Source organism: Suncus etruscus, chromosome 4 (assembly GCF_024139225.1).
Source record: "Suncus etruscus isolate mSunEtr1 chromosome 4, mSunEtr1.pri.cur, whole genome shotgun sequence".
NCBI classification, from domain to species: domain Eukaryota; kingdom Metazoa; phylum Chordata; class Mammalia; order Eulipotyphla; family Soricidae; genus Suncus; species Suncus etruscus.
In genome coordinates this window covers 141,172,702-141,188,972 of record NC_064851.1, presented here as the reverse complement: position 1 = coordinate 141,188,972, position 16,271 = coordinate 141,172,702, and positions in this window count along the sequence as shown.

Genomic DNA, 16,271 nt, shown 5'->3' with positions numbered 1-16,271 from the left:
AAAGGGTAAATGTGTAGGGGTGTGTGAAAGGGCAGAATTTGTTGGGGTAAGAGGACGGCCTTGGTGCCTAACAAATTAAAGAACTGAGGGTGAAGAGGGTTAATTAAGGGGACGATAATGAATCCAGATTGGGAGATGAGGGAATAGAGGGGGCTCTGGTGTGGAGGAGAGGAAATATATCAAAGGGGCTATATACATTGTATAGAGGAATTGTTTATGGATTAGGCTTGGCAGTCAGAGAGGACCACTGTATAGGAAGTCACGTCTACATATACACTGATTTTAGAGACCTATTTGAATATTATCCTCCAAATCTAGGGAATTCCATTTTTTTTCCTAGAAACAGTCGAGAATTAAGAATATTTTGGGGAGTTGTTAAAAAGTATATATGTCGCGCCAGCACATTTACGCCCATGCGCTTTTGAAAATGAATACTAGGAAGAAAAGAACTCCTGAATGGGGTCCAGTATGCATAGGGGAGGAATTTGTCTCCCCCACCATCCCCCCAGGGCCTGATTTACCAAGCGTGGCCCTGAAGACCACTCTGGCGTGGGGGGATCTCAGTCCCTGGACTAAGTGGTCAGCCCAGGGGGCCTATGGCTAGCTGTCCTGCCCCGAGTCCCCAACATACCAGCTGAAGAGACACAGAAGAACTGAAATGTGGAATCTTCTGGGTGCAGCCTGCCTTCTTTTTCTTATTTCTTATTAAAGAAAATGCATCATATAGTTGACATAGTTCATCATAACACATTTGTTTCCAGATAAGTGAAAACAAAGTTATTAAAAATAAAGGACAGAATAAAATAAAAATAAAATGGAGGAGAGGAGAAATACTGAAAAAAAAAGTATAATAGCAAGCTCATTTGTGAAAATTATTGTATCACCAATGAAGTCATTAATACAATGTCAGAAGGTTTAATAAGCTCTTGTTAAATGTCCAATCTTTTAAATTTAGGAATGATAGGATCAAACAAATGAAGTTCCAGAATTCAAATCTATGATACTACAAATTTAAAGGGCATATACTCAGCTGCAAGTCCTCCTAAAAGAAGGCCCAGTTCAAACATAGAGTGCATTTGTGGGTGTGGTTACAGCTGCCAGCCTTTCTCAGAAGGGATATAGGAGGGCTTTCTTCATTCTCTTAAATCAGAGAATCTTGGTAACACACACAAACACACACACACACACACACACACACCAGGTTTACCCTGTGCTTTACCCATCATGAAATAATAATTGCTCTGTAAAACGATGTTATGCAAGTGATTTACATGCTTTAACTTATTCAATTTACCACTAATAAAATCACAGTACAGATAAAGCAAATTGAGATTAAAGACTTTAGGCAATTTGTTCATCTCTTTCAGGCAGAAAGTTAAAATTCACACTCTGGTAAGCAGAGAACCTAGCATATATGTTCTACAATCCTGGTGAGGTGATGTTGGAAGCAACTGGAAAATGGCTTCCTGAGCCCTGCCCACTCAACTTAAAAAAAAATAATCTTAATAGTAACCTCTTGGAAGCCTGTGAGATAGTACAGTGGATTAGGCACTTGTCTTGCATGCAGCTGACCTGGGTTCAGTCCCTAGCACCACACGTGTTCCCTTGAGCACCACCTTGATTCATCCCTGAGCACAGAGCACAGCTGGAGATGGCCTCCAAACCAAAAACAATACTAGCAACTCCTTCATTTTGCATTATAATGTGTGTGAAAGAGAAAAAGAAACAAATATGACCCTCTCATCACAGTCACAACCCTGTGAAGGTTGGTAGCAGATATATCAGTTTTCTATTTATAGATGAGGAACTAAACTCAATAAGATTAATTGGCACAGTGAAAAGGGCCTAAAGTCAGAGACCGGAACAATAGCACAATGTTTAGGATGTTTGCCTTGCATGTGGCCAATCCATGTTCAACCCTTGACATCTCATATGGTTCCCTTAGCCCACCAGGAGTGATTCCTGAGCTAGGAGTAACCCTTGAGCACTGCGATGTGTGGCCCAAAAACAAACAAAAAAGGGCCTAAAGTCAGCCCTCAATCTTTCTGATCCAATCTCTACTCCTGCTCCTAGTTTTGACATTTTGAAACTGCTACCATATTATCCCTTGATAGCACTCCCACCAAAAAGGAAGAGGAGGAGAAAGAGGAGGAGGAAGGAGGAGGAGGAAGGAAGAGGAGGAAGGAAGAGGAGGAGGAAGAGAAGAAAAGAAGAAGAAGAAGAAGAAGAAGAAGAAGAAGAAGAAGAAGAAGAAGAAGAAGAAGAAGAAGAAGAAGAAGAAGAAGAAGAAAGAATACTTACAATTAAATGCTGTTTTTCACACAATAAATTTTCAAAAGTGTTTAAGCAATATGCTGAACTAAACCAGCATAAACCAAGATGATATGAATTAAATGCTGAGGTAGATACTAAATGAAGTTGGACCATTGGTGAGAACTTCCTCATAAACTTTCTTTGTAGTTTCTTGACCCAGACCATGGGCATACCTTTTACAATTGTATTCATGCATTTTTAAATGCAATGTTTGTATTTACAGGCATTATTTTTTTTTTGGCTTTTGGTTTTTGGGCCTCACCTGGCATCACTCAAGAGTTACTCCTGACTCTGCTCAGAAATCGCTCCTGGCAGGCATGGGGGGCCATATAGGATGCCTGGATTCAAACCAACACTGATCTTGGGTCAGATATTGCAAGGCAAATGTCTTGCCGTTGTGCTATCTCTCCAGCCCCCAAGCATCTTTTCTAAAAGGTTTAAACAAAATAATATTGTATTGTGACTATAACTGATTATTCTCTCTCTCTCTCTCTCTCTCTCTCTCTCTCTCTCTCACACACACACACACACACACACACACACACACTTGCCCTAAGGGAAGCTAGCTTTCATATTTTGGGGACATTCAAATTTATATCTGATCACATCTAAATACATTTTAAAACTACAAAACATACAGAACAATAAATAAATTCATTTATCTCCTACTGTTGTAGGAGATAGGAATATTCTGTCAAGAAAAAAACAAACACAGTTAAAAGAATAAAAGAAAACTAAGTTTCATCAGCACAGATACTGTCCAAGAATTTATCTCCAAAAGCTAAGCACAGCCTGCCTGAGATTCAGGTTACAAATATATGGGGTGCATTCCTCAGCTGGGAGTGACCTGTGCTAGAAAATCACAAAGAATAGGAGCTGGAAGTATGGTTGAAGGAACAGTTACACATGACAAGTTGATATTACAAATAGATCGGTCTGATACAGTACACAGATCGATAAAAAAAAAATAGGACCAAGAGTCAGGCTTCTTCTGATAGTAATAAGGAGCAAAAAATCTGGAACAGGAACTAGACTTCCCTTCAGAGGAATCTGACCTCCCTCATTAAAATGAGTGTAGTCCCAATTAAGAAGATGGGAATCCGGCTTCCCTTTATACTGCACTGTCACTGAGAACCTAAACTATTTGCTCCTATAAAACTTTAGTGCTCACTTCCTTCCTCATACTTTTGCTTTCCTGGGTGGTGAAAGCTGTGAATAATTTTGAGTTATCATAGGAATTTATTTAAGATATCCACATAGAGCTTATGTCCCAAGACTCAAAGTGGGAGAGAGTATTTGGGCCAGTGAGGGTGGTGAAGGTGCAGTAACTTTGTGCACTAAAGCCAGAAACAGAAGCAAAGCAATAGCAGGTAGAGTGCTTGCCTTGTACACAACCAAGCTGGGTTCAATCCCCTGGGCCCCACCAGGAAGATCCCAGAGGCAAGAGTAAGCCCTGAGTGAAGTGATGGTACAGCCAGTAGGGGATTTGGCTTGCATGCTTACACCCAGGTTTGATCACCAGCACTCTATATGGTCTCCCAAACACGACTAGGGTTAAGTCCTGAGCACAGCTGAGTATGGCCTAAAGAAGAAGGAGGAGGAGGAAGTGGAGGAGGAGGAAGAGGAGGAGGAGAAAGAGGAGGAGGAGGAGAAGGAAAAGGAGGAGGAGGAGGAGGAGGAGGAGAAGAAGAAGAAGAAGAAGAAGAAGAAGAAGAAGAAGAAGAAGAAGAAGAAGAAGAAGAAGAAGAAGAAGAAGGAGGAGGAGGAGGAGGAGGAGGAGGAGGAGGAGGAGGAGGAGGAGGAAGTGGAGGAGGAGGAGGAGGAGGAGGAGGAAGAAGCTGGAGAAGATAGCATGCTTGCAAGTTCAAGGTTCTGAGTTCTATTCCCTGCCCTCTTGTTTCCCAGGCACCACCAGGAAATCTAAGGGCCCCCAACCATCGGGCACAAGTCACATCAAATCATCAAACTGAGATTTGAACCTTCTTGTATGGTTGACTAAGTAGCACCAGAAATGGCCCAGGTTTTAAGTATTTCTTGAAAAGTCAAAATAATAATTAATAATAATAGTAATGAAGAAGAAGAACAGTTGTCTTTGATTAGATATTTTCTTTCTGTGGGAAAATAGATATTCTTTTTTAACTTTTGTTTGGTTTAATGGGAAGACCTTTTTAGCAGTGCTGGAGGGCCACAAGGGCTATATTGAAGTGTTCCAAGTTGTTCTGAGGATGGAATCTGGGACCCTATACATGCCAGGTTTGGCTTCCATCCTTTGAACTATCTACCTTTTTTTTTTATGCTTTGGGACCACATCCTGCAGTGTTCAAGGGTTACTCCTGGCTCTGTGCTCAGAAATCACTCTTGTCAGCTCGGGAGACCATATTGGAGGCTAGGGATCAAATCTGAGTTTGTTCCTGGTGAGCAACATGGAAGGCAAACATCCTACTACTGTGCTATTGCTCCAGCCCCAAGAATCACACTATGGATATAAATTATGTCTTGATTTTATTTGTTGTACCCTTCACACCAGGTTGAGACTCTTTATCATGATCTTCTCATAAGGCATTTGTTTATGTTAAAGTGTTCATGTAGGGGCCGGAGAGATAGCATGGATGTAAGGCATTTGCCTTGCATGCAGAAGGATGGTGGTTCGAATCTCAGCATCCCATGTGGTCCCCCAAGCCTGCCAGTAGCGATTTCTGAGTGCAGAGCCAGGAGTAACCCCTGAGCACTGCCAGGTGTGTCCCAAAAAACAAAACAAAACAAAAAGTGTTCATGTAGAAGTCTCCATAATTTTGAATGCTGGCACACTTAGCTGGCCCATCAAATAATGCAATAAAGAGACATCCAGCAGAAAGGGTAGGGAATTTTGGCACTGCTAGAGATGGAAATAAACACCCTCAGAATCTTGAAAGTTGAACCAACAATCCCCAGATATTTGTGACATCTCAAATAGCAGCAAGGCTTTGTATTAATCGTATATTCAGATGCAATAGACTATTACCCTTCAGTTAAGACTGGAAAAGAGCCACAGGGAGAACAATGACAAACAAATCTGTGTTCCCTCACATCACTCGCTATCTCCAAAAACACATCTTTTTTGCATAACTTTTTCCCCAGGAGACTGTCCATGAGTGGAAAAGTTGCAGTTTATGTTCTTCATAATAAGTTACCAAAAGTTTTGTCAATTCCAGAAAATATTCACATGTAATTTAGTTTCTAAGACTCAACCCTTTACCTCAAACCCCTCATTTGGCTTCCAAGATCTTAAACTTTTCTTTTTTCTCCCTTGTGTTTTTTTGGGGGGCAAACCTTCAGTGCTTAGAGTTTACACCCAGGAATCACTTCTAGCAGACTCAGGAAACTATATGGGATGCCGAGGATCAAACATGGGTTAGCCACATGCAAGGCCGGTTTTACCCCTCCCCAAAGCCAAATGCTAATCTTACCTGGATGGTGAGACCCTCCCACAGTTTGGAGGGAGCTGTTTTTGGTAATTAAGAGTGGCCTGGCAGGGAGAAGGTAGAGACAGACTCAAAGACAGACACAGCAAAGGAGATCAGAGACACAGGTTGGATATAGAGAGGCTGCTTAACATAGCAGCTATATGAAGAATATGCATGTCGCCCAACTCCCATTCTTTCTGTAACCTTACCTGCAAGAAAGATCTGACCATTTCTGGGTGGGGTCTTTGGTAGGTAACAAAATGGTTTGGCCCCAGGGGCAAAAAGGATTTGGCAGGAGGATTGTTGGAGAGGAGATGGCAGAGAGAAGCTAAGATGCAGGGCTATCTAAAGAAAACATGCTTTAATGGTTAGCCTAGTGGCTAGGGCCATGAATAAAGATGATATCTCCAGAAGCCTGACTGCCTGTGAGTTTTCTACCCACCGCTATCCTGAACTTGTGGACACGTTGGCTGAAAGGGGTTGGAAACACGTGGTCCTGGGCTGGAGAAGAAAGGCCTCTTATCTCTCTATCATCATCCACCACCATCCAGCTCCATCCAAAGGACTTTTATTCTACATATGCACATGGCTATTAGGGCCTTGTAATAAAGCTGGATGTCTCCTGAAACTTCATATTACTGCTGTGGATCATTTCCTCGCCATTACAGACGTGCTGGCTGAAAGGGCAGCAGGTGCTGGATTGGGCCGAGAAAGGCCTCTCCACCATCCATCCACTCTACTACTATCACTTATAATCAATTCAATAGGCCAGCACTTTACCTGTTGTACTATATCTCCTGCCCAATCCTCAATTCTTCTATCATAAAAAATTACCCAATCATGGGGCCAGAGTGGTGGCACAAGTGGTAAAATGCCTGCCTTGCCCGCTTGCCTAAAACGGACCGCGGTTCGATTCCCTGGCGTCCCATATAATAGCCCCAGCCAGGAGCAATTTCTGAGAGCATTGCCAGGATTAACTCCTGAGCATCACTGGGTGTGGCCAAAAAAAAAAAAAAATTACTCAATCAAACCAGGACCCTGAAAAAACATACCTTAAACTAGACTTAAAATCTCAAAAGATTTGACCTTGCATGTTATCATCAGAGATGCTATCTGTCAAGTTAACATTTTCTCAGGCTCTAATAATCTTGAATTGAACTGGAGAGATAGCACAGCAGTAGGCATTTGCCTTGCACTCGGCAGAGCCAGAACCAAAGGTGGTTCAATTCCCACTATGTGGTCCCCTGAGCCTGCCAGAGGTAATTTCTGAACGTCAAGCCAGGAGTAACCTCTGAGCATCGCTGGGTGGACTCAGAAAAGAATACAAATAAATAAATAAATAATAAAAAATTAATCTATGAACTCAGCTTTGTGTTATTTGGAGGTCATCTAGTAATATTTGGGGGGAAAAAAGCATCCTACAAGCCAAAAAAAAGCTAGCAAGGAGAAAAAGAGCAGATTAAAATAATAGCAAGAACAGTGGGAAAAAGACATCTCAGCAGCAAAAACAAATATTGCAAGAAAATGTAATGATACATTTGATGTACTAAGAAAGAATAAATATTTAGGAACCTAAATTTCTAAAGTCAGGTAAAACATTTATAAATCAGAGAAAATTAGAAGTTTAGGTGGCTTTTTTGGATATGTTTTCTTACATTCTGGCACATAAAATTTTACTTTTAGAATTAAAGACATAGTACAGAGATTAAGGCACTTGCTTTGCATGCATCAAAGGCCAGTTCAATTCTAGGTACCACTTATGGTTCCCTGAGTACAGAACAAGGAATAAGCCTTGAGTACCACCAGGTGAGGAACAAAAAAAAAAATTAGTAGTAATATGTCTCTGCAGGAAAAAGAAAATGCTGAACAAGTAAACAAAACAAAACAAGAAGCAGAAAGAGCGTATTCTGGTTTTATTCTTTAAACTCATTGCCAGGAACTCCATGTCTCCCTGTTTTAATATCTAAACACAACTGTGAGAATAAATAAAGAAGCAATCCTGAGCACCCAGGATTCAAGTGGTTCTCAGGATTCACTCCTGCTTTGTACTCAAGAATCACTCCTGCCATGTGCAGGGAACCATAAAGATATCATGATCAAACCTGAATTTGTAGCATGCAAAAATTTATTGTTTCTAAGAGCAAAGACAATGACTAAATTTGTGTCAAACTTCATTCATAAATGAATGAATATTCACAAATGAACAACAGTTGCATGGGAAAGCAACACAGAACCCTACCACACCACACTGAGTGTTGTATTAAATAATTAATAATTGAAGTGGATGGATATAGATGGATGGAGGTGGATGGTGAAGGATGGAGGCCTTTGTCCTTAGGCCCCAGCCACGTGGCTTCATCGCCCATCTACCGGCAGGTCTGGGGTTCAGGAAAGTGACGGGTATTGAACTTACTCACATGCAGGCATCAGGAAGCATCAGCTTTATTCATGCCCTATTCACCACATGTGTGTGGCCTCTCTCATAACCTTTCAAGCATTCAGCCATTCTTAGCTAGCCCTGCCTCTTAACTCCTTTCAGCCATTTTCCTTTGACCTCCATGCTGGTCAAAGACCAAAAGAGGCAAAGACCCTAATCCCCTGGGTCAAAGGTTTCATATAACCTTCCAGGACCACTCCCCGGAATGGGAGGGGTCTTGCAGGTAGATACACCTAAATCCAGGGTGGAGTTACAACTTCCCCTTCTCTGAAATATAAAGACCCTTTTGTAATTCTGACTCCACCTTTAGCCAAAGGTGGGTTAATATTTTCATACAATAACGTAATAAAGTGGAAATTAATATGCCAGCCCTTTTCAAAAACATAACATTTCTGCAAAATATACTATACACCTGTAACTTAAAATTTTCTTAATGCTTTTCTACCAAGCACTATTCCGGAACTTTCATGTTCCTATACTTTTAAACTATATTGGGGGAACTTTCTGTTCCTATTAACCTTCCCTACACACAAGTACTACAGCATAAATGCATAACATACATTTTAAAAACAGGCTAAGTACATTAAAATACACACAGTAAAACATTTTGCAATTGAAAATATTAGCTATGGAAAACAAAACACAGTTAAATTATAAAGAAAATGACTTAATCAAGACAAAAATGCAGGTGGTTAGAAATCAGATCTTTAAATGGGCTAAACTGTTATTACTCCCTTTTTTTTTAAAAAACCACTAACTAAAACTTATTCCATCACCAACTATGAGTAAAATATATGACTACCCACTTAGTTCCTACATCTAAAACCATAAGTTCAGATGCTGGTTTGTCCCACGCTGATCTCACCACGTGGCTTCTTTAAACTTTCTGCAGGCCGGTTCGCTTGCGCCATTTCACCTTTGTGATTTTTTCCGGAGCCGAGCTGAGCCAAGCCGCAGGCGTTGCCGCTTTTGGGTTGAATAGGAGCTTTTCGCTGCTTCTTTGCTGCTGGACGGGCTTCACCGCTGCCTTTTCTCCCCTCTGGGCGGCACTTTGGAAGCACCACAGCCACTGCAGCTTCTCAGCCACAGCTTCACAGGGCGCTTTTGGATGTCCAGAGTTCAAAGTTATTTAAACTAAAAGTCTAGTTCGAAATTTTCAAAGTCGAAATTCAAATTCAAGCTGAAGGTTGTTCTTAGAAAATCAGTCCACTTTCAATACAGTCTTTTTTCTCCTCCGTTTCTCATGTAGGCTTTTAATCAGTCTTTGAGGAGGCCTAGGTTTTTGTTTCTTGTAACAAAGTCTCAGTCCTGGGCCTGGGCCTGGGATGGAGGTGATGCAAGCTTCCACCTCCCTTGTTTCAGTTGCCCTTCTGCCCCCAGAAGGGGTGTTGGCCATATTTGAAAATGGCTTCACGTGGTAGCCCAAGGTTTTGGGCTCACTGCAACTGAAAAAAGCCAAAATGAAACTGAAAAGCAGAAATCTCACCATCATCGCTGTTTTCTTGGGTTCAGGATTCAAATCACAGTTCGAGCGCCATTTGTTGTATTAAATAAATAACGATGGAGCTGGATGGCGATGGATGGAAGTGGATGGAGAAGGATGGAGATGGGACACAGAACCCTACCACACCACACTGAGTAAGCAAAAATGGTATTTCTGAATACCCAACTAGTATCAGCCTCATATATAGCCTCTGATAAAGACTTTTGAGAGGAAATTTTGAAGATGTTTAAGGAACTCAAAGAAACCATAGAACAGACAGCCAAAAAAATTCAAAAGGGTATGAGAAATGGGAGGGGAAAAAATAGAGAGGAATAACAGAATAAAAGTATACAGGAAATGTTAAAATAGGTCAAATATTAAAAAATTAAGTGTTAAAAAATTTAAATAACACTGACACAGTCCCAAGAAACTGAGGCAAACAGACAAACAGACAGACTGACATTGGGTCCTCTTTGTGACTTAGAAGAGTCATTTTCACACCAGGTCAATGCACCCCAAGAAGAAAGAGCATATAGCTCAGGGGTGGCGAACAAGTTTGACACAAAGAACAAAAATGTTAAATTGTGAGAGTCAGAGAGCCACACCACACAGTGACCTGCCAAAACAGACAAACACACAAAAGCATATAATTTTAACAATAACATATAAAACATATATTGCATTTTGCCATTTTGAGTGAGGGTAAAAATCCTGCAGTGATGGTTAGGGTGTGCTGCATCCTCCACACTAAGAACTCACGGCAAGATATGACCCAACATGTGCCACACGGGCCCCCCCACTCGCTGGCCCGTGCAGGTGTTTCTGAGGGATGGGCAAAGGGAGGACACAGCCTGGGGGCCGGACGCCTTGCTCGAAGATCTCTCCTCAGAGGTCCCTCCTCAGAAGCAGCAGAACAGAATCCAAACTTGGCAAAGAGCCACAGTGTACAAAATGATGATAAGAGGCAAAGAGCAGCATTTATTTTGGCCGGGAGCCGCATGCGGCTCGAGAGCCGCGTGTTCGCCATCCCTGGCATAGCTGCTTTATTTCGTCTGTGGCCACACATTTTTTCCAGTCAATGAACCACACCAAAACACATTAGAAAAACACCACCACAATGCAACAGTTGCATGGGAAAGCAACAGAGAACCCCATCACACCACACTGAGTAAGCAAAAATGGTATTTCTGAATACCCAACTAGTATCAGCCTCATATATACCCTCGTGAAGTAAGTCAGAGGGAGAGAGAAAGACGCAGAATGGTTTCACTCATCTATGGGCTTTAAGAAAAATGAAAGACATTTTCAACAGTATCTCAGAGACAAGAGAGATGAGGGCTGGTAGGTGCAGCTCATGACATGAAGCTCATCACACAGAGTCATGAGTGCAGTTGGAGAGATGACTACACTAAAAACTTTCATAACAATGTGAATGAATGAGGGAAGTAGAAAGCCTGTCTTGAGTACAGGTTGGGGGGACGGGGAGGAGGGAGATCTGGGAAATTGGTGGTGGGAATATTGCACTGGTGAAGTCTTTACATGACTGTAATCATACAACTATAATTATTTTTGTAATCACGGTGTTTAAATAAAGATAATTATAAAAAAAGAAAAATAAATAAATAAAATAGATATAAAGTGAAAAAACTCTATATGATCCAGATGCAAAAATAATAATAATAATAATAATAATAATAATAATAATAATAATAATAATAATAAATTAAAAAAAAGAAAAAAAAGACTTTTGAGAGGAAATTCTGAGGATGTTTAAAGAACTCAAAGAAATCATGGAACAGTCAATAAGACTCAAGGGGATATGAGAAATGGGAGGGAATAAAACTAGAGAGAATTAACAGGATAAAAGTATACAGGAAATGTTGAAATAGGTCAAATATTAAAAAATTAAGTGTTAAAATTTTAAATAACAATAACCTTTGTGTTTTCAAAAACCATCTGACATTCCCAAGTAAGAATAACATTAAGGGCCAGTACAGCAGATAGGGTGCATGCATTGCACATGATTGATCCAGGTTTGATCTGTAACACTCCATACAGTCTCCTGAACTCACCTGAAATAATCTCTGAGCACAGAGCCAGGAGTAATCTGCTTGTGGCCCAAAAGCTAAAACTAAAAACAAATAAAGATAATAAAAACAAACATTTAATTATGCTTCTTACTGAAGTCCTATAAAAATGGCAGAAATAGGGGCTGGAGAGATAGCATGGAGGTAAGGCGTTTGCCTTGCATGCAGAAGGATGGCGGTTTGACATCCCATATGGTCCCCCAGCCTGCCAGGAGTGATTTCTGAGCATAGAGCCAGGAGTAACCCCTGAGCACTGCCGGGTATGACCCAAAAAACAAAACAAAAAAATGGCAGAAATATTTATACACACAAAGAAAAGAAAAGGAACTCTCAATAAGAACAAAATGTTGGATGTTATAAAGAGGCAAATTACGTAATATTGACATCTATCCTATTTATATCACAAAGCACCGGAAAGGTCATTGAACTGACAGTTCTGGTCTCTTAAGTGAAAAGAGTAACTAGAAGCCCAGAGAACGTTGCAAGACTGCTTAAATTATAATCCACCGAGGTAATTGTTCCTTCCCTCCTTAGGATCTTCTCTGAGGAAGTAAATTTAGAGTGTCTCTTGAGCAGGTTTGAGGAGGAGATACCAGGCATATTTGAGCATGGTGCTATCATACTAATAACAGACAAACAGGAAGCAGGTTTCTAAAGGCAAAAGGAATTGCCAGTGAGAGAGAAAAAGAAGTTATCAAGATAACTACTCTGTATCCTAGAGCAGAGAACAGCCAGTCCTGTGGAAATGTCAAAGTGTTTGAGAAAGGACTTAGAAAAATTATGTAGAAAAATACTGACATGTTTACCAAGAAGAGATGTAAGCAGTTAGATGAGGGAGTGAATTTGTTAGACATTCATTAAAAATTAAGCAAGCAAATAAAAAATAATAATTAACTGAAGAGAAAGCAGAAACTCATGAAAAAAGGACAACTAATTATAATATACGACACGGTTCAACTGTAAATAACAATAAAGCTTTAAGATTTTAAACACTGAATAATTAGATAACGAAATCCCAATATGGCAGTAGAAGAAAAATGCAAAGAGAGAATTTTTACATATATCTTGGGAGGCATGGAATGAAAGAGACGTAAACCTTTATTATTCACAGTGAGAAATTAGCATGTAATGTCCAAAACTGAAAAATCAACAATATAAACATCACATAGGAACATAAAAAGAAGGAAATAACTGAAATTGTTAAACATATTTGCTTTCAAGGAGTGCAGCATTGAGGGTAGGCGGAAGGAAGGCACAGATGGTGGATTTAAGCAGAAGGTTGCTGGATCTGATTCTTTTTTAGGAATTATGAACTGCATTATTATTTTTAAACTACAACTTTTGTGTATATGACAAATACTAAAAACTATTTTTGTTGTTGAAATACTATGATTTATAGCAGCATTGATATAAATGGTTTAGGCACAACACTTCCCACCATCATGTTACTCTACCTCCGCCACTATCCTTATGTCCCTTCTTCCCCCTCCCCACCTCTTTCCATTACCCCTAAGGCTTGAGAGACAGATCTTAGGCTGAATCTGCACATTTGTTTTCATTGGTTGTTATCTATTTTTTTACTTAGCTTTTTTTGCACTCCACACACCAGTGAGTTCATCTAGTATTTGTCCTGCTTTTAACTTAATTCATCTCACTCTTCTACCCTCTATTTTCAATCCAAGTTGTACCAAAATGCAAGATTCTATCTTTTCTCAGAGCTGAGAAATATTCCACAGTGTATATACACTAAGCATATACTACTTCTTCTTTAGCCAGTCTTCTGTTTTGGGGAGCATGAGTTCTTTCTGTATCCTGGCTACTGTTAATATTGATAAAATGCATAAGTATATGCAAATATCTTTTCAAATTAATGTGTCTGTGATTGATGCCAAGGAGCACAATTGCAAGGTCATATGGAAGTTCTATTTTTATTTTGGAGGTAAATCCTCATACTGGTTTTTATAGAGGCTAAATTAGTCATCAGAACCACTGTCAGTGAATAAATGGTTTTTTTTCTCTACTTTTCCTTCCTTTTATCTGCCAGCACTGGTTGTTTCTGGACATTTTGAAGTGTGTGTGACTTGATACCTAATTATCTATTTGATTTGCATTTCTGATCAGCAGTAATGATGAACACTTTTTGTTTGCTCATGAGATATCCGTATTTTTTCTTTGAAGAAACATCTATTCAGCTCCTCTCCCGATAGGTAGAAGAGGTTATTTAAGAAAGTGTTTTAAGGCTGTTTAAAATACTCTCTAAATGGTCAGAAATAGATCACGCAAATGGTAAAGGACATGCTTAGCAAGTACAAGACCGGAGTTTCATCCCTGGACTACAGGGCCCCTTCAATCAGGTGTAGCCCTGATCATCTCCAAACACTGCTGAGGTGACCCTGATTGCTGAGTGAGGGTCCCAATAACCAAATTGGATCTGTCGAACCCACAGCACCAGACACAGTATATTTAAGTATCCCCCCTGTTCCTTTCCCCACCTCACTTCCTTGGCTATGACCCCTACATGAAAAGAGATCAGGGACTGGAGAGAGATTACAGTAGGTAAAGTATTTGCTTTGCATTTACCTGACCAGGCCGGTCCAGCTTCCATTTTCAACATCCCATAAGGTCCTCCGAGCACCTCCAGGAGTGATTGCTGAGTGCAGAGCCAGAGGTAATTCCTGTCCATCACTGTATGTAGCCCTAAAACAAAATTGAATAAAATTGTATTAAAAATTAAAAAATAAAGATTATTCAAACTGGAATTGAATGAGTAATCCCTGAACAGGTAGGGCACTTGCCTTGGATGCTGCCACCTCAGGTTTAGTCTTGGGTATTGTATATGGTCCCCTGAGCACCACCAGTAGTTCTTAATTGCAGAGCCAGGAACAAGCCCTGAGCACCAACAGGTGTGGCCCCAAACCCAAAAATAAATAAATATATAAATAAAAATTAAAAAGTGTTCAAAGAACTGGTTAATTATAATTAATATGGGAAATAAAATTGTTTTTTCTAAATGTTGGGTTATTTTACCCCCTTTATTTTTACCCTGCCTTTATATACACAACTTTTATGTGAACATATGTTCATGTCTTTTACGTATATACCTGAGTGTAGAATTGCTAGGTCATATGAGAATTCTGTTTAACTTGGCATATCTGTCGAATGGTTTTTCAAACTATTTTTGAGGGAAATAAAATGAAACAGTCCAAATATTGAACCACATACAATTTAAAATGAAAAGTAAAGAACTGAAGACATAATACAAAACTTAAGACAGTCACCTAACATGCAACTGCTGGTTTCAAATATAATTTGAATCTTAGCCCTCCATATGATCCCCTGAGCTCTGCCAGGTGTGGTTTTCCCCACGAAAAATAGCATTACAAAATCTTAAACTCTCTATAGATGAAAAAAACATTTTGATAATGTTCTTATTTATTACTTAACTTTATATATTTAACAACATTGCATAATAATATTTCAAAAAAATTGACTAGATTGTAATATGATATTAACAAGCCCACAATGTGAAAGATTTATGGGCCACAAATACTGAGCATTTAAAATAATATAAGGCTTTCTTTGGAGGACTAGAGAGATATAATATTAGTGAGTACAGTGCTAGCATTTAATGAATTTAATCCAACTTCAATCCCTGGCAACATATATATAGTCTCCCAAACCTTGCCAAGAGTAAACCCTGAGCACAGAGACAAATGTAAGTCCTGAGCACAGCTGGAAATGTCCCTCCCAAAAAACAATAAACTTGATTTGGGGTGCCTGGGAGACAGCTAAAATGATCTAGAGAATATGCTTTGCTTGCAAGAGGTCCTAGATCCATCCTGGTACTTGTAACATCCCTGGGGTAATACTAAGTAGACCCCCCAGCACTATCAGGTATGGTTCCCACACCCCCTTCAAGAAAACTATATTTTATTAAATATAGGCACTTGCATACCTAAAGGGAAACTGTCTTTTGCTTAAACAAGTGCAAGGCATTTTTAAAAATTAGCCACATATGAAATCACTAGGGATGCCTCAGCTAATTTAATAACACTGCATATTTAAAAATAACTCAGGTATTTTAGAGTTTGGAAAGTGTAGTCAGCCTGAAGCCAAAAATAATCACCCATACTCCTTTTGGACTAGAATGTACCTGTTTTTAGTAGTTTGTCTATATATAATTCATTTTTTCAGTGTATATATCTCCCCTTTTATTTTACTTTATGTACTCATGGGATTTATTCTTTTTGTATCCATTTTGATCTGCAAATAATAATCTCACTTTATTTCCTCTACACTAGGAGCACTAGTCTCCTCCGTTTGTTTTTATTTCAAAAACCAGGCTAACGAGAAGATTATTTGTTACTTGCAACAATGTGTGGCTATTAGAATAAAATCAATATTCATAATAAGGTGTGTTCACTTCCCAAACAAATCAAGGGAAAGGGGGCCCTACGAAATGCTTTCATGGAGAGGCAGAGCAGTAAAGAAGTCATTGATGCCAAAGC